At 39.6% G+C, this 20,544-nt stretch overlaps 1 pseudogene; it reads left to right on the forward strand.

The window, feature by feature from the left end:
• Window positions 1–14,572, forward strand: part of LOC149234583 (2-oxoglutarate-dependent dioxygenase 19-like) — a 139,674-nt pseudogene extending 125,102 nt beyond the window's left edge.
• Window positions 14,573–20,544: the final 5,972 nt, after the last annotated feature.

Below are 20,544 nucleotides of genomic sequence, written 5' to 3' on the forward strand. Positions count from 1 at the left end.
CTGCGCTTTACTCCTTTGAGCGAAGATGTTGAGCGATGTCGAATGTGTTGAAATTCCATCCAACGCATCTCCATATATACCAAACGTAGGTGTTATAGAAATTTTTGGGCCCTACAACCCCAAGCATGAAATGTCCATAAACCAAGGACTCCTGAGTCCCTAAAAGTGTTGTTCTAACCCCTAAAGGAACAAGGTCAATAGATTACAACTTCTCCCAGAAGTTCTCCATGAAAAACTGCTCAGAATTGGTCAAAACAGGATCATTTCAGCTGCTCCACTGGCTAAGTGCGTTGCATCTCACCTAAATACACTGTGTGGGTGCGTTGCATTTCAAAAATCCCTTCTGTGGGGTGCGATGGGCGAGAAATGACAAATGGCAGTGTCATTCCACGAGGTGGAGAGGCAATGGAAGCTTCCAGAATCTTCTCCTGTGACACTTGCCTCACTGAATTCTACCAAGGATGAGTAAGACACCATCAATCTCCAAGTAGAAGCAAGAACTATTAGAGGGAAGACACTAATCAAATCATGAGCTGACTCATCTCCATTACAAACATCTATATATGGATCCCTCATCCCAGAGATCCAGAGGCTGGAATTTTGCATATTGTAAGGAATTGTTGTTGGTTTCTTGAGACAAACATCAGATTGTTGGGTGATCTAAGCTTTTTTTGAGGTGAAGAGGGGCTTCTTTGTTGGGAGGTTGATGCTGGTTCAGAACAACTGGTTGTAACTCCTCTTGGCTCTTTTCTTGTTTATCAATAAAAGCTATTCAAGTTTTCCTCCATGCTTTTGTGTCATTGATGCTTGCTACATTTGTATGGTCAATTTACATCTGATCCTAGATTGTTTATGATTATAGATCCATGTCTTTGTATATTGCTATTCTTCTGTGATCTTACAGGTACTTTGTGAAGCTGGGCGTGCAAGGGAGCAGGTAGCTGAAGACTATCAAAGAAGAGAGGAATCAAATCAGGAGATTAGCGCAAGACAGAGGTTGGTCTTTCTGTTCCTCTCTATCTATAATTCATAAAGGAAAAACGAAAGTAGCTTTTCTCTGTTTGTTTCTAAGGCAGCTGTCACACCTTAGTGGGATAGAGCAGTTCTATATAGACACTTTTCCCTGTAACAAAATGGCGACTCCGCTGGGGAGAGAATAATTAGTTGGTTTGTTTATCATTCTTTGTTGTCTATTTCATAAACTTACAGGTAGCATTCGAACTGCATTTGCCATAACAAATGCAAAGTAGATAACTACTACTTCAATCCATCTACTTGATCTGTTTATGATTTAAATAGCTGATTCACAAACTATCTGATTGCCCTTGTGATAGCTCTTAGATCCTCCTTAGATCTACCCCTGATTGTTGCATTACTGATTTCTTTTTGCTCGGCCAAAACCCAAGAACTGAACTGCAAACTGTGACTCGGAACCTGAACAGAGTCTCGTTTCTGGCCCAGCGCAGGTACTGTTCAGAGAATCTAAATTTCAGCACGCTTCCCGAGTGGACAAGTTGCGCTGCATTTCAAATTCTCTGTGTTAGAGGTGCGCTGATCAGACTAGCTCTGTGCAGTTTTAGCTTCTGTGATTCATTCTTTCTAGTTCTACTCTTGAATTTTTGCTGCCTGTGATCAGTATATGTCTGTTTGAAACCCCTTTTCATTGCTGTTATTCCGCCTCCTTTGTACAAAAGAAATGTAGATGTTTTTGTGTGTTTGTTGAGTCATTTTCAATTCTCCTTTGCAAAATTAGCATAATCGTACTGTCATCCTTTGATTTGAAACTGTTGCAAGTGTCTATTTCAATCGTAGGAAAGAGCTTGACTGCTGTTGATGGTCGATTATCCTGTTACTATTGCTTTTGGTCTGAATTTGTAATTTTCTAGTGTCGAGAACAAGTAGTCAGTTCAAAATCGTAAAGTGTTGTGATTGTCTCCATTTTTTGATTTCGAAAAGAAACTTGTTGATATTTGTCACTTGAAAAGAAATTCAGATTTGTGCATCAACTTTCTTTTTAGCATTCATATACTAAGAAAGTTGAAAACAAATACATGCATGTGCATTTGCATATAGACAGTCTGATTGGCTTGATTTAGGAAAGTGAATTTAGGGTGTGCTCTTTGCTCTTTGTGAAAAGATTCTGTCTTTCTTTTCCCTAGTAGCTAGGATTTTCATTGCACAAAGAAGATAAAAAGTTTGTTTATCATCTTAGATTGCATTTTAGGAATTACATCTACATCTCACGGTGAACCTGAAAGGCAAACTTCATAAACAAGATCAACTTAAAATAAATTCAATGAATCTAACAACGCTTTGGAACTTAACGCACAACATTTAGAAGTCTAGGCTAGAGACGTATTCCGGCGTCGTAAAGCCTGGCAACTGTTGTTCTCATTGATGGTTGGGTGATTCCTCCACTTTGAGACAATAAGTGCCAGTACGGACTTGTGCTCCCACGTACCATCGAGTATATTTTGGGAGACCCCAATAGGCTTAATCCTTTATCCATAGGAAGCCGTGTCTGTCGCCCTATCGATCGCAATGCACTGAACACAACATTCGGGAAGATTGATTGTCGTACCGTAAAAAGTATTCTGTAGTTTTGTGATTGGTTTGGTAATCCCTCTACCTAGATTTCCAGAGCATTCCCTTTCATTCCTTTTCAGACTCCTTAACGGAAAAGGTCCATCTGAGCACTTGTCACTTCAGGCTCATTAAAAATCGAAGGAGACTAGAGTCATCTTTTGTTTTTTCTCGACTCTTAAAAATTGAAAAAACAAGTTGTGTCAAAGCGTCTAAAATTCATTTAATTCGGAAACATACTTCCCCTTTATTTTAGTTGATTGAGTAATCCGCAATCGTGGAAGAAAGTCAATTAAAACCCTGTCGTTCGCGGAGGCTTACGAGTCAACCGTCTTTGTCTCTGGAATTGAAGCTAGTACCGACAAAGCGAACTCGTTTAACCGGTTCCAAATCTCCTATTAAAGTTAGAACAAGTGTTCCAACAACATCAGAGACTCCAGTTACTCCAAAAAATTTTGGAATCCCTGCCTCTACAGAAGAAGTTCAGCAGCCACAAAAGGACAATAGTACTGATCCTAGTCTGAGAGTAAACACTTGCGTTACCGAACCAGTTCCATCTACAACCAGTTCGAAGAGTCTTGCTCTTCAAACATCTGTCGCTGCCGATTCCATACCTTCTTCAGCACCAGAAATATTATACGGACCTGACGGTCTTCCCCTTCCACCTGGTTTGATTGCCATAGAAGAGATTGTGGAAGATCCTCCAACTAGTACTCCATCGCAATTTGGAGTCGGGATCAATCTATATCCTTCTTCATCATAAGTTAGTCTACCGGCAGCGGAAGCTCCTGTAGAATCACTAGGTAATCTTTTGGATAGACTAGAAATGTCTGAACAACCGTCAACATCTAGGACTGTGTTGTTTGACATAGCGACGACAGAACTCCCTGCTATCACTCCAACAATGTTCGCCGATATACCATCTATCCCGACTAGCTCTCAACCGCTAGAAGGAGCCCACTTAGTGGCCATTTCGACAGTATGGTCTGTTCCTGTTTGTTCATTCGGAATAATATCCGGAAACTCTTATGTTGAGTCTTAACAAATTGATCCATCTGGAGGTCAATTTGGGTAGTCTGGCCCTCAAGGGAAAACCATTCCCTTGAGTTTTGGATTACCACCGTATGGGGGGCAGTATACCCTTTCATTATCCCCTCCGGGAGGATATCCATACGGGAGTTCACAACAACATTCAGGTTATACTGGAATTACCTCAAGCGGTTGGGTACCGATACTACCTCAACAACTAAGAGGTGTATATTCTATGCAACAATGCTTACCTATGTCAAATATACCAACTACGCCAGCTATTGTGACGGTGTCGCAAGTTCAAGCGCTGCCTGTTCTATGACAACCTCAGGTTTCTCAGGTTGTAATGCAACAACCCCTTGACCTTGCGACTCAACCACAATCGCCGACTGGTGGAATGACACAGGTTCAAACGAGTACAATTACCCCTCATCTTGGTCAAACTATTAGTATTGGTCAACAGCACATGGCTTCACAACCATGGCTAGTACAATACCAACAACCGCAATTCCAAGAAGTATACCAAGGTTCTGAGCAACAAATCTTTGCAAATAGTGGACAGCCGTATATTCAAAACGGTCAAAATCAACCATTTTATAATGGTCATGCCCACCAACCTTACCAAAGTTACCAGCATCAAATGCGTTATGCCGGTATGCAAAGACCAACTACTCAGGCAATCCCATCTTATCCTGGGTATGCTTCACCTAACCTGAATCAGCAGTTACCCTTTGTGGCAACTTTAGAGTTACCTGATTTAAATCGGTTAACAAACGATCCAATCGCTTACGCCCCTTGGTGGCCAGCGATTCCGCATAAACTTCCATCAGATATTCCTAAATTTAATGGAAATCCGGGTGAAGATCCATCGAATCATGTGGTGACCTTTCATCTATGGTGTTCATCAAACACCCTAAATGATGATTCGATAAGACTTCGCCTCTTTCAGAGGACGTTAACGGGTCCAACGGCAAAATGGTACATCGAATTGCCTAGAGCTTCGTTCGACAACTTCAGTACCTTAGCCACAACCTTTTTAACCCATTTTCAGTTACTGATAAGGTACGAAACGGGAACAGAACTTCTTACCAATTTCAAACAAACAACAGCCACTCACATATCTCATCATATACATGAGTGGCGACGTCGTCGTAGAATGGTGAAAACGTATGTTCCCGATCAGCTTTTAGTTGAATGGTTTATTAAGTCATTATTGCCTTCCATCACGGAAGATGTGGCAAAAGGGGGAGTCGTCACCGAAGAGCAGGTTATCGCTCGTGCGCAATACTTGGAATTGATTTACACTCAGTCTAGCACGCTCTATGACAAAATACCTGATGCTCCTAGACTGGAATTCTCAGTTCCTCCTCCTCCTAAATCAAACAATGACTCTCATGCCGGCGATGGCGTGATTGGTGCAACAGACACAAAATCGACAAAGGCTACATCTAAAAAGGCCTGTAAGATTTCCGGTCAAAATGCAAAAGAGGAACTTCTTGCCTCAGAAGTAAATGCCGTGTCGACCGACAAGGGCAAACAACTGAAGCAACCAGGGGGCAAGAAGAAAAAGAAAGGGAGAAAAAAGAAGCAGGATGAGTCATCTCCTGAAAAACCTTCTACAAACCCTTATGGGCAAAGGAAACCCCCTGCAGGATGTCATATATGTGATGATGATCATCGGACGAGAGATTGTCCACATAAAGCTGAAGTTAAGAAACTCTTTAAGAGTTCAAAAACCTCAGCAGTATTGACTGATCCATTTCCAAACCGAGAACCAAACTGGTTGCTAATCAAAATGCTTCCCGATCCCAAGTGCTTATGTTGTCTATCTCAAAGCAGCAAAATGATGCTTTGACAAGGAATAAAGATTACGGGAATCCACAACTGTCGAATAACAAGGCTAATGAACAACCCAGTAGTTCGACAACAACTTTGACCAAAGTTGTGTCACCCATCATTCCTGAGCCAATGATAAATCCGCCAAAGGGAGTAGTACACAAATCGACATTTAATCCTCGTGCCAAAGTAGCACAGAATTATAATATAGTAGAGGACCTGGCCCAATCGCCGTCTGCTATGTCGACACTTGAGGTACCAAAAAATTTCCACTCCCAAAAGCAGGATCTATTATCAACAATAGGTGGGATTGACCCAATGGATTCCAATCTTGTGGCCTTTGATCATAAAGGATATGACCCTCAGTTACCAGCTCAACTAGCTTTCCTTATTCAAGTGAAAGCCCTCAACAAAACTGTTCATCAAGCAATTGTTGATGAGGGGGCATCTACATGTATTATGTCGATGAGTTGCTGGAAAAATTTAGGCTCACCACCCTTGTCGAGATCATCAACGACGTTAAAAGCATTTGATGGACGATCATACACTCCATACGGGATTTTAAGTAACTTGCAAGTTGAACTAGGGGGCAAAACAGTAGAAATTGATGTTGAAGTAATCGACGAAAACCTCGATTACAACATCCTACTGGGAAGGCCTTGGATATATGCCATGGCCGCAGTTGTGTTGACCTACCTCAGGAAGATTGCATTTCCCTTCCAAGGAGGAATTACAATCGTCGACCAACAAACATTTCTCCCCAACAGTTCACAAGTTACGGGAAGCATTCCAATGATCCATGGAAGCAATCATTCGCTTCAAAATATTGGAGTAGGACTCCTAAAAGACCCTGCCTTAATGGGTACTTTTGCCCTACCGCCTCCGAGTAATTTGGCGGAAGTGGCCACAGTGGAAACCTGCAATATGAAATCTTCTATATCTAATGGATTAGGAAGATTCCTAAACATTTTGTCAGCATGGATCATCGCCCTAATAGAAATATTGTAGCAATCAATTTTCTTGGCCTGGGTGGCAAACCCAAATCAGCGCTCATCGAGTGTTTGGATAGATAGGTCTAAGGAATATGGCACTTCTTCAAATCCTTCGTCGCATGTACATTCAACAGACGAAGAAATCATTCATTCAATGGTAGGAGAGGCACCGTGGGAAGATTACCACCATCACTCCTGTCTTCCAAATTACCACGAAGATTATTCCAGCAACCTTAATCATCCTTCAGTTTTTGATTCTCTATCAAATACTATAAATATGGTGGATTCCGAGGACGGTTCTTATCTCATGTCGACCTCGTTAAAAAATGAAACAAGGAGTCCTGAGGATAGTTCATTTCTAGTGTCAACCTCATTAAAAAATGAAACAACTCCCTTTCCAAATCGAGTCTTTGACTATGATCTCGTAAAATCAAAGTTGAGTCTTTTGAAGATCTCGAAGGTAAACCTTCATTCCAACCACCGAGATGAATGCGATGAAGCTTGGGGGGCATGCACCTCGATTTGCGTTATTATGCTGGGGGCATGCAAACTTATCACGAGCAATGTTTCCGCAAAGTTCAAGCTCATTAAAATATAAACCTAGCCACGAGCAGTGTTACTGCAAGGTTCAAGCTTGTTAAAAAATAAACCCGCCGCAGTGTTACTGCAGGGTTCAAGCTCGTTAAAAAATAAACCTGCATCGAGCAGTTTTAGCGCATAGTTCTAAGCCATGAGCAAATGTTTTCCCCCGCGTTTAAACTCATTAAAAATGAACTATTCCTCGGAAAATAACCATCATGAATGTAGTACTTCAGCCATTAAAGCCTTGGTCGTGTTTGCACCGTCACCTCCACTTTTACATTGGCCGATCATTCACCTCCATTTGATTGTTTACCCATTTTGAGGAACAGCTGCGAAGAGTGATCTCACTAGCCATCCTTGTAACACTGCCATGATTGGAAAATTCCAAACCTTACTTGGAATCAGCTGCTACCCAATTTTATCACTCATTCCTCAAAAGACAAGTCTCCTTTAAGCTCTTTTCAATTGACTCGTAAAATATGAAAAGATTGCCGAGCCATTGGCCTCTTCAGCTCGTTAAAGGGATCGGAAGTGCTATCCCTCCTTTAAATTTTAATCTTTTTGGACCTGAGAGATTATTACACAAAAAGATCGAGCGCTTGTTTTGTTCGGCTCGTTAAAAGTATCGAAAATTCATCCCTTTTGTATTGTTTTATAGTTTTTCGGACTTAAGGGATTAGATGACGAAAAAGGAATTTTGGAGTTACCTTTACGTTCCTTTTCAGACTCTCTAAAAATGAAAAGGACCGAGTTATCTTTGTCGTTAAACTCTTTAAAATTTTAATAGCGACAAACTTGTCTATAGACGAGAACGAGTTTCACTATCGCTAGGCTCGTTAAAACATAGCGATGGGTTTGCCCGAAGGGAAAATTATAGAACAAGCATATGTTATCCTCCTCAAGCTTGACAAAAATAAAGAGGTACTGGTCAGCAATGACTAGGGAAAATTGAGAAGAAAACTTGAAGAAACTTTGTTGGTAGCAAGTTGCTCTTGAACATGACACTTCCACTCCATGTCCGAGTCGGGTTGGGTTGTTTCATTCATCGGTCACATCACCATGGTCCCATCATACAATCCACATTTGGGGTTAATGCTACCAATCCATCACATCAGTGTCGCCGATATGTTCAAGAGAGGTCATTCAGAGAATTCACCTGTGTCTCACCCACTACCATACATTCACACTCCATTCTTTCATAACCGCCACCCTGAACCTTATATCACCAGATCGTTTTCACCTCCATTAAAATCATTTGCTCCATTCCATGTCATTGATGTGGGATTCATTAAGGCCCTCCTGTGACGGATCACTTCTTGTCGACATCAGCTCATTATCCAAGAAGTTGATCTAGGAACACCCCATTCAGTACTTTGAAGCTTGCATGCCTCAATGGCAAGTTTCTCACTTCCGGCGACAGGTTTACATCAATGGCCTTCGACCGAAAGATTTTGCGTGGTGTTCGACGCCAATTCCTTTATTCACACCACGTGAATTGTACTGCAGTACCTTGAGGGTCATTATCATTATCGGTGATTCCTCTCGCGCTTGTTAACAATTTACATCATTGGCTGGTAATCAAGCGATGTCTTTCCATGTTCGACTTCAGAACATTTCTCACATGGATGGACTTGTACTTCGAGTGAAGAACGAGATTGAAGACCCCGGATCTAGTTTCATCCATCCGGGCTGCAATATATATTCAGGGAAATAAAGACATCAAATGTACATCATTGCTGCACAGATAATCATCCAATCAAAAGTATGATGGCTCTATCAGAATCATCAGTCTACACTCAGACGATTGTCTGTCCTATGTACATGAAAATGAATTTATAAAGCTGAGCATGGGAATGCCCGCCTCAGCTAGATCATGAAAATATTATGAAGATAATGTATTGTATTGTATCTTATTACAGGTCTCCTCCCAGCATTGAAAGAACTTCGGATCCTCATAATAAAACATTTCACCCGACATCAAAAGATTAACGACCTCATGCTTTAGGGGGCAACTGTTATAGACATTTTTGGGCCCTACAACCCCAAGCATGAAATGTCCATAAACCAAGGGCTCCTAAGTCCCTAAAAGTGTTGTTCTAACCCCTAAAGGAACAAGGTCAACAGATTAAAACTTCTCCCAGAAGTTCTCCATGAAAAACTGCTCAGAATTGGTTAAAACAGGATCATTTCAGCTGCTCCACTGGCTAAGTGCATTGCATCTCACCTAAATACACTGTGTGGGTGCGTTGAATTTCAAAAATCCCTTCTGTGGGGTGCGATGGGCGAGAAATGAAAAATGGCAGTGTCATTCCGCGAGGTGGATAGGCAATGGAAGCTTCCAAAATCTTCTCCTGTGACACTTGCCTCACTGAATTCGACCAAGGATGAGTAAGAGACCATCAATCTCCAAGTGGAAGCAAGAACTATCAGAGGGAAGACACTAATCAAATCATGAGTTGACTCATCTCCATTACAAACATCTATATATGGATCCCTCATCCCAGAGATCCGGAGGCTGGAATTTTGCATATTGTAAGGAATTGTTGTTGGTTTCTTGAGACAAACATCAGATTGTTGGGTGATCTAAGCTTTGTTTGAGGTGAAGAGGGGCTTCTTTGCTGGGAGGTTGATGCTGGGTCAGAACAACTGGTTGTAACTCCTCACGGCTCTTTTCTTGTTTATCAATAAAAGCTATTCAAGTTTTCCTCCATGCTTTTGTGTCATTGATGCTTGCTACATTTGTATGGTCAATTTACATCTGATCCTAGATTGTTTGTGATTATAGATCCATGTCTTTGTATAGTGCTATGCTTCTGTGATCTTACAGGTACTTTGTGAAGCTGGGCATGCAAGGGAGCAGGTAGCTGAAGACTATCAAAGAAGAGAGGAATCAAATCAAGAGATTAGCGCAAGACAAAGGTTGGTCTTTCTGTTCCTCTCTATCTATAATTCATAAAGGAAAAACGAAAGTAGCTTTTCTCTATTTGTTTCTAAGGCAGCTGTCACACCTTAGTGGGACAGAGCAGTTCTATATAGACACTTTTCCCTGTAACAGTAGGGCGAAGTCTAGGCTGCCCAACCGACTCACCCAATGCCCTCACTTCATCGCAAAAGCCACCTAAACATCAAGTCGGCCTTCCTCCACATGTGTTCACCCTCCGTCGGCTTCACACAATCGTTGGTCGGACTCCATAACTCCTAATTCATGCTCCACGCATATATACATGCTCTCCCTCCTTCTATTATGTGCATAATACACCGTCGCATATCAAGGGAGCTTGCACTTCGTCCAACCGCAGTCGCACTTCAAGCCGGAGCGTTCGTTCAGCCTTCATCTATGGTCACACTTCACCCAGTGGGCGAGTCAAGGACTGCAGGTCCTTACATTAAATGTCCCTGCTCCACAGCATGTAGATGTTGTGTTTTTAAAACCTACAACCAAAGCCACGTCCCATATTGCATTTAGTCAATTCACAAGCCAATCCACGCCTATAATGTTTTTGAGATTTGCTCCGGTTTTTCAAATATATTTAAATTTTACTGTAAGAATTAAATTTAATACAAAATCAGAAGCATTAGCAAGCACGATTGTTGCTCAGTCTAATTTGTTATTCTGTTTATTGATGAGAAACCTTAGATCATAAGCGTTAGCAAGCAGGATCGTTGCTCAGTGTAATTTTTTATTCTGCTGATTGATGAGCAACCTTAGACCATCATTAAATGCCACTGCCAACTGATTTGTAGTTTCTAGACATCCACCATTATATGCCTTCACTCGAGTGAGACCACAACAAGGCTTATTATTACAATGAGTTTTCTTGCCCCTTTATTGTATAGACTCTGTGGCATCCACCACATAGAAGAGGATAACCCCAAAATTAACCCAAAATTAACATAATGGAATGATCAACGAAGAAATTGAGAAAATAAAAAATCATAAGGGATTCATATCCACCAATATAACCATTCCCCCAATTCTTGGGGATAAGAGGAGACGATCCAAAAGTCGATGGAGGCCCATTCATGTTGTTTGCACTAAAAAATGAGGCAGGAGCATAAACATGTGATCTAGATTTTGGTGGAAATGGTGCAACTCCAGTTGAAGATGGTGATGGAGCAGAAGAAGTGGGAGATGAAGAAGCTCTCTGATGAGGCGGCTAAGGTCTCACATTGATTAACGAATTTCTAGCTGAGCAACCAACTTCAACTGCAATTCTAGCTTCGTGTTTACCCTAACCAAATTCGTAACCAAATTCCAACGAAGTGTTCTCTACGGTGTTTTCTGCGGCTTTTAATGATCCAATGAAACAATTTTTTTTAATCGTCTAACACATCAGATTGATGGTGAAAGATAGGACACGGTGGCATAGAGGGAAGTTTTTCCCATAGGGAAAAGCCTTACAGCATAAATATAGTTAAAATCCATGTCATCTATTTATTAATTATTGAGAGGATCTTGTTCGCTAGTTTCCTAACCATGAGCTAGTGTGAGAGTTGTAAATTTGGGCATGTGAAGGCAAGCTCAAGGATTTTTCTCCTAATGTTGAATGGTCTGAGGAGCACCCCATCTTCGAACCCTGTTGAAGTTGCGCATGTTATCTCATCCTTTCACTTTCTCTTTCTTTGCTACTTGTATTTTTGCTATGGACACAAGTCTCTAAATTTTGGAAATTTTTCTGAGAGGTGGGGACTCATTCACTAGTTTGTGCCTCTTGTTTTGAGTAGTTCTAAATAAATTTAGTTTATGTTGTTGAGTTTTTCCATTACATCGAAACTCGCATGGTTTTGAGTAGGTTTAAAGAAATTTAGTTGATGTCGTTGGGGTTTTCCATTACACCAAAACCCACAGGAATTAGTAAACTTCCAAGCCATTATCATTACCTTAATGAGAGGTCCGAGGGTGGATCCCAAAGTGGCATTTAGTCCACATGATCAATTCCCAACGATGTGAGTGTGAAAATCCATCACCCTCCCTGAAATGAAAATTGGGGAATCGAACTTGGGCTAAGGTTCTTATACCATGTTGATATTTTCCATTACACAAAAACCTGCAGACTTTAATAAACTTCCAAACCAATATCATTACCTTTATGAGTGGTCACAGGGTGGATCCCAGAGTGTTGGTTAGTCCACATGATCGATTCCCAATGATGTGAGTGTGAAAATCCAACAGAGGTCTAGTTGTAACTATCTTAAAATTCACATGTCTATGTTTTTCTTTGAGTATCTAGTGCTTCTCTCTGAATGTCTTCTTGCTTTTGGTTATTTTTACCTCTAAGGGTTCTCTATGATATGTGGTCATCGAGAATCTCATGGTTTTGTTTATGATTAATGATTCTTGGGAGTGGGTGTTATGTGGCTGAGGTTTCTGCATATGTGCGGCAATCACTAGTGAATCCCTCTCAATGCATGGTCTGTGCTACACCCTCTTATCGTGTGGTCTGTGTTATGATTGTAGGTGATGATGTTATGGGATGATGTTTAAGATCATGGGAGTTTTCATTTGGTGTTCTTTCGTGTTTCTTTGTAGGTAGAGGAAGATTCAAGAGTTGCCACTAGCGCACCTCCTCAACTGTTGCCATGTCACCCAAGAAGCACATGCATTGTCAGACAGGGGCAGGGGGAGGTAGCAGTCCATAGAGAGTGCGTTAAGAGATTATCGACTCAATATTATGCTACCAGGTATTTTATTGTAGTGTCACTAGTGACAATAATGGAAATACACAAGTTGGAAAGTCAAGTTATGGTGGAGAGGCAACCCCACTCTCATTTTGAAATTATGGAGAAGCAGTGTTTGAACTCAATGGATTTACATTGACAAATGAAAAGTATGCTATGGTTGGTTTTCAAAGGAAAGTACATTGAAAGGTACATTCTCTTTACCACCCTGGAAGACAGTAAGAGAATGTTCAGAAACCAACAATTCACATTGGACAAATTGGATGCAAGGCTTTCCCATGTGGAGGGACACTTACATTGTGAATTTGATAATTTTGAACCTCTGAGATCGAGTGTTAGAGATCCAACTACTATGTCATCTTCTAACTCTAAATGATCGATTTTGTCTATCAATTCTTTTAGTCTTTTTGTTATGTATGTCTAGCTCTGTTTTTGGACAACACAATAATATGGGCTTTCGTATTCACTACTTCTATCCGAATTTAGTTGTAATGTTCATTTTTGGGGCCATGCAGTGCATACAAAAAAATTTGGTATTTTGAATGCTTGGGAATTCAAAATGAGGAAAAGAAAAATTCTCTTATAGCTAACTATTACGACAATGTAATTTTAATTTTTTTTATAATATAAAGTGTTGATTTAAAAAATATTGCTTCAACATTGGATTGACTCAAAACTATAAATTCCATATATAACTCAATTTCACATTCCTTTTAATTTCTCATCGCAATCAGACTGCAAAATGCACCATAAACATTACACAACACATTCATGGATACAATAATTGAATCTAAAATGGGCACCACTATTATAGAACACACACATAGGGTTGATGATTTCCCCAGCCCCTCATCATTTATCTTTTAGAATATTTTCTAAGGGGAAGCCATGCTAATAAGTTTCCCTCATAGCACGTAGTTAATCATGGTATTAAGGAAAATGTGATTTCCAGTACGTTGGATGTAGCTCATCAATTCTACTCCCTTCTGCTAGAAGACAAGATGAAATATGAGACCAAATGTGTGTTGAATCCTCTAAGATATGGCATAGATTCTATGCTGAAGGAGAGAAAAGTTTCAATTCGAGAGGCTATTTGAAGCATTTTTCTCATCCCGAATTGTACACAACAGATAATCCGCCAATTTAAAGGCATGTTTTCGATCCAACACTGTATCTATTTCATTAATTTTCAATGATCTCGTCACTAAATATAATCTGGTTTGTGACTGCAGAGAGGTTGTACAACGATACTTCAAAGAAACCAGGAAATTGGTTCTGAAATTGATTGGAGCAATATCTGAAAGCTTGGGACTGAATTTAGATTACGTACAAACGGTCTTCAAACACAATTTTCAATTTGGTGTGCTGAACTTGTATCCACTGTGTCTAGATCCAGACCAAACCATGGGCATTTCACACCATTCTGATCATGGAGGTCTCACTATTTTATTGCAAAACGACATTGGGGGTCTACAAGTGATGCATGAGAGGCATTGGGTGGCCATTGAGCCCTCTCCCAATGACTTCATTTTGAACGTTGGTGATCATTGGAGGTGAGAATCATTTTTTGTATTCTTGAAATTTGTATAATGATGGGGACCTCAGATTATTAATTTTGGTAGCTTCTTTTTTTCTATTTTGGCCAACAGATTTTAAGCAATGGGAGATACAAGAGCATGGAGCACCGAGCAGCCGTCAATGCGGAGAGAACAAGGATTTCAGCCGTCAACGCGGAGAGAACAAGGATTTCAATTGCAGCATCAAATGGGCCTTCCATGGATTCTTTAGTATTTCCCACTACACAGCTAATAGATGAAATTCATCCACCATTGTATAAATCCAGATCGTATGAAGAATATGTGAGAGATTAACAAAGCGCAAGATTGAGAGGCAAATGAACTTTAGAATCGGTTAAGCTAGTGAACGATAAAACAAGAAGCGCAATCCCTTACATACTGAATAAGTTGTATACTCTATATTTTGTCTTCTCTTCTAGTCTATAGTAGTTAGAATATTATTACCATGGAGAAGTCTCATTCTACCAAAATAATTTTTTTTTAAAAGGGGAGGGTCCCACGGAAGAAGCAGTTTATATTACATAATTTACATTTTGTATAACTGATATTTTTACAATCGTTGCGTCACACTCATGGCAACTCAGAATAGTCAACATACGATGTGTACAAACATCCGACATGTAAGCATGATTCGAACCCAGGTGGAGAGGGCAATATTGCCCTGTCCCAATGCGGATATTTTTAAGGGGGAGGGTGCAACTCTAGGACTTCCTGAGAGGTCACCTATCCTAGTACTACTCTAGCCCAAGTACGCTTAACTATGAAGTTCTGATGAGATATGATGCATTAACACTAGTATGACGGCACCCAAAACATTATTACCACAGAAACGTCTTGTTCTAGAAAGTTGCCTATAATATGATATATCGCGTAGACTTTGTTAAATGACTAGTATATGTTTGAATGTTAGAAAGTAATATTGAATTAAATGGAAGGTAATATTGCTTTAGCATTATGGACCTCTCAAGTGTTGTCCTTAGGTAGGTAGCAACAGGGGAGGATAACATATCCCATGATTGTTTAATATATCTGCGCTCATAGTATTAATAATGACGATGTTGACTATATTCAAATAATATTAATCATGACAATGTTGACTATATTCAAATAAATAATATAAATAATGAAATATTATGATTCTTTATATATATATATAAATAAATAAATTAATTAATTAATTAAGAGAATCCTAAAATCTCTCATTAAATTGCACATTATTCACCTTCTTAAGCCCCAACTTCGTTATGACAACGAATGTATAACTATAGTGAGGAGGCATATGCTCAAAAACATTCAATTAGTTGTTCACATACATGTGGCTCCGCCATAAACGTTAAAGCGTTAAAGGGAAAAGAAAATTGCAACACGAACTTGAATTTAAAGTAGGAAAAATGAATTGCAAGGGATGTGAAAATTAGTTTTAAATCCTTTGTTCATTATTCTTAATGACAAGAATAAGTGGTCTTCACGCTCTTTCGTTTTTTTTTAAAGATAAATAGGCAAAGAGAAGCTTGCTACACTAAAATGATAAATGAGAAAAATAATTATATTAATGAAGCTTGCTACACTAAAATGATAAATGAGAAAAATAATTATATTAATGGGAATTATTATTTAGTATAGTACTTTATGTTAAGGATTTTTTCTAACTAATATGAAATTAAATCTTATTATTATTATTATTATTTTTTTTAATCTTGAGGATATAGTTTTATTCATTTCAATTAATTAAATGAACTAAATTTTATTTTTATTTTTTGTATGGTTATTATGGTAATATGAAGTTGGAATATTTTCCAATTAAAATGGATACTTCCAAATTTAAATCTAATTTCCTTGAAGGTAATTAATAGAATTTTTTGTATTAATTTTTCTATAAAAATAGAAGTCTCTAAGAAGAAAAAATTGAAGATGGAGATCAATTGTATTGAAGACATTCTTAATAAAAATAAAATTCTTTCTCATTTATATTCTAATTGTTGTATATTTTAATTTGATGTAATTTATTTCAATTATATTTTATTAATTCAAGTTATAAGTTAAAAGGTTTTTTCATATTTATTATGGAATTTCCATTGGTTGTATAAAATGAAAGATATAAAATTCATTAAAGTATAAGTAAAGTAGATATATTTTAACTCATTTCATTTATTTTCTTGTTGTAGTAGCTATAACTATCTTCCAAAATTTTTCCTTAGCTTGTTTTGGAGTTTCTCTACCAACCCTCACAACAACTTGCCCTGCTTCGTCAATTCTTCAAGCTTCAGTGTCTTTCTTTCTCAAAGGCAGCCTGTCGATCACAGTTTGATATTTTCCCTTCACAGGCTTCTCAGCCAGACTTGGTCCAGTTGCAGGCTGAGCAGCTTCCTAGTGAAATTTGTGCATTTGTAGAGAGCAACCAGCCTTCCCTTCAGGAATTGCGCAATTCCCTCTAACAACCTATTGGGCTCTAGGATTGCGCAATCCTGCTAGCCAACCCTCCCAGTAGGATTTGTGTAATTTTTCAGATCAACAGGTTGTTCAGCCATGATTTGTGCAAATATGGGAAGCAGTCAGCTACTGTGCCTAGAAACTGTGCAATCTCCTTGGGTAGTCAACCCAACTTACAGTCAGAAATGTGCATTTTTCTCCACTAGTGGAGCAGTCACTTGCATGTTCAGCTAAGTTGACCGGTTCCCTCTAGGACCGAGAAAAAAAGACTTGCATGCATAGGCTACTTTTCCTAAAGAAACATGCAAAAGCATCCCTTGTTTCAGGGATTTATGTTTAGCAGTTGAAGGTTGCATGCAAGGAGTAATTCTGAAACCTCCCACCAAGTGTCGCTTCCCCTAGATTTGTGGCATCCGCGTCACAGCCTCAATGTTATCAAAACTCATCAACCAGACGATGTAGGGCTCATTCCTCACATAAACCTTGCAGCTTTAACATCGCACATCACATCTAGGAGCAATTGACACAATCAACTCAGTTATTTTGGGGTAAGCCCGCTTCCCATGCCTTGTGTTGCATTTATGTCACTTTTTGGGTTTTCTATTATATGATTATTATTTTCTTGATTTCTTTGAATGCTTGTTGTTGTTTACATGTATACTAGCCTTTTCTAGCTTTGTTTCAGTTTTTTTTGCTATCTCACCACTGTCACATGCATAAAACTGTTTTGCATAGACGTTCGCCCAACCAATGAACTGCCTCACCCACATGCATGTTGATCTTCTTGCTGAAACTTTCATACATATTTTTCACGCACTGTTAATCACTTCTTTTATCACTTCGTGTCACGATGTATTCATTGACTTACTTGCTTTCAGTTGCCCATTGGCGAGTCAGGCAACCTTGGCCTGGGTTCTGCTTTCACCAAGGCTACATTACACAATCTGGGAAAGGAAGGCTCACCTTCCTCTCTAGATTTTTGCATTCTGGCCCAGCACTGACCTCTTGGACCGAATTGTGCATTTCTAGAGGTCAGTGGCTGCTTGGCCCAAAAATTTGCACAAATTTGTCCCTAGGCTAGTAGTCTTTCCCAGTTGGAATCGCGCATTACGCAATCCCAGCAACCAAATGCCCAACTGGATTGTGCATTTCACAGTTACAACAGACAACCAGTTTCCCAACAACCCAGACGATGCCTTAATCAGTCTTGGTAGTCAATCTCCCGACCTCCCAGCTGAAATTACGCAACCTTCATGATCATTCACCCAGGTATGTTGCAAGTCACCACTCATGTTCATTTTGATTTTCGACTGACAGATTACTTACTATGAGTGTTTCCATGTCTCCAGGTATCACAGGTGTTCATATGCCTCTCAGAAGTATAGGTACAATGGTTTCTAGGAGAGCAGAGACAAGGACACCGTTTAGAGCATGCTTGAGGATGCATTCGATCAAGTGTCTATGAGCTTGCCTACCGATGAAGACATCAAGTTGTTCGTAGAAAAGGACATCAAGATATGACAGCAGCAGCATCATGAATAGTAGCTGAAAACATCATACTAAATGCAACGAATGCAAGAGGAGGGTTCTTGACAACATAGAGGTGGAGCAATGTTGCAATATCAAGCAGATCCACTAATAATGAAAGCAACTTTGGAGACTGAGGCTATGAAGTGGCGACGTGACATGAAGATCATGCGAAGGTAGAAGATGGAACAAAGAAGGAGTTACATGTGCTAAAGCAGCAACTTAGGAAGAATATGAAGCTGCGTAGATAGTCCAATGAGTTGCAATAGAAACAGGAACAATAGTGGGCGCAACATGCACTCACGGATGAAATTGTGCAAGTACAAGTTAAGGATCCATTCTAGCAGCTGACATAGAGCAAACATGGTGAGCAGTGTTGTTAATTGCCTGCAAAGGATCTAGTAGCATGCATGTTGTTGAGTGCATGCATGCAATCCAACCCATTCAACACACTCACCAAGGCGAAGACAAGAAGCAAGTCCAACTGGGGGTGAACATGCATTTCATCAAGTTGATGCACATGACCACCAACACACACTTGAAGATTAGCATGGACACTATGCATCAGTGCGTTGTCGGTTTAATCTTACCCAAGAAGACCATGTGCATGTTAGCAGACGAGTTGGATGAAGGGGCCGAATGAATGCACCAGTTGCAACGGAGGCAAAAGTTCGCTTCAAAAATATGTCACCATGCGGTGCACGCACACCATCACGAATGAGCAAGGTTGGCATCAACTAACCAACTTCACCATCACAAGCATGTCAAAGAGTTCGTCTCACCACAACAGACTGAGTGTTAGTGATTTCTTGCAAGGCTTGCTCAAGCCATGTTGTCTCACATGAGTACATATGCATTGTAAGGTTGAGTCATGTCAAGTGTAAGTCGAGTGTCAACAATTGGATGCAACAGTCATAGAGTAGGTGAAGAGTCATGAGGGTAGTTGAACTATCACAAAGGGGAATGTCAAGGGTCACCCCACCCTTTGATATAAATAGTCCCTCATAACTCATTGTATAGGATTTTGGTCAGCCAAGCTTCTACTAAGACTATCTTGAAGAAGGCTTGGATAATATTGTAACGCGCCTTGGCTTCTCCACTACATGAAGCTAGTACATCTCTTTGGAGGAGCAGGAGGATGTGGTTGTAACGTTCCACTGATGGGGCTAGCTGGTTTACATGGTGTATTATATGATTGTGACTTACACTTCTTTATATAATAAAAGCCATCATATTTACATGCATATGTCATTATTGTAGTTGGACTTCTTTGGTTGTCTTAATCATATATGTTGTTTAACTTACGTACTTGTATATGAACTCATTTGTATGCAATTATATGAATCTTGTTGTTAATGTGTTCCATATGTTGTTAATGTTGTCACCGCCGATGTTGATTGCTCTTTCATACATTAAATAGACCTTTCTATTAACCTTGTTATATCAACCGTCACTCTCGTCTCGAACTAATCCATGACTTTTGTTGGTGTTATATTACCTTGTATGTTGTGATTGCCGCATCCATGTCAATTGCTCTGCCGGAAGCTATGCATGTCCTTTATGTTCTGTGTTCCTAGCCAAGTTGGGACTAATTCCTTTCAACTTGGAACTCACCTTCACCTTGCTCTCCCTTTGAAGTGTTGGAACCTCTCATACTCATTCCTTGACTCACTGCATCAGTCACACTCTTGCTACTGACAGAGTTATCTTACTTGCTTCTGTGTGACATCGCGGTCAAGGAATTACCTTATGACCCACTGCTGGGACTCCTACAACCAACGGTCTAAGGTCTAATTAGGACTTCTTACTAGGAAGATCCTCTTCACATCTTGGTGGGTCCAGCACCGTCAACAATTTCCTTTATTTATATGTGTTATTTATTTTGTTTTATTTTTCATAATTTTAGAATTTCTATTACATATCAAAAAAAGATTACATCAATTATTTTTGACTTATTCTCGTAGTCATTTTCCACTAGGGAAACCAAAAAAGGGGAAAAATAGTAAACTTATCGTCCAAAGTTTTACAAAAAAATTATAAAAACTATCTCACTGCCAAGAATTAACATGATAGACTAGATTTTTAGATTAAGAAAGGGAATAAATTTGTATATTTTGTAGTGATGCTACCAAAAAGACATAAAAACTATAAATATCCACATCAATGTGACCTTGAAATCAATCGACGTTGTGCTTACCTAGTGCGAATACACTAGAGTTGCACCACACTTTAGGATTAAGGAAGAGGACAAGGAATTGGAATGCTAATGGAAAAGAGTGGACGTCAAGGTAGGGGAACTTAGAAAAGAA

The sequence above is a fragment of the Pinus tabuliformis genome, chromosome 8, assembly GCF_031772625.1.
Source record: "Pinus tabuliformis cultivar Carrire ecotype Pingquan chromosome 8, CPIR1, whole genome shotgun sequence".
NCBI lineage: Eukaryota > Viridiplantae > Streptophyta > Pinopsida > Pinales > Pinaceae > Pinus > Pinus tabuliformis.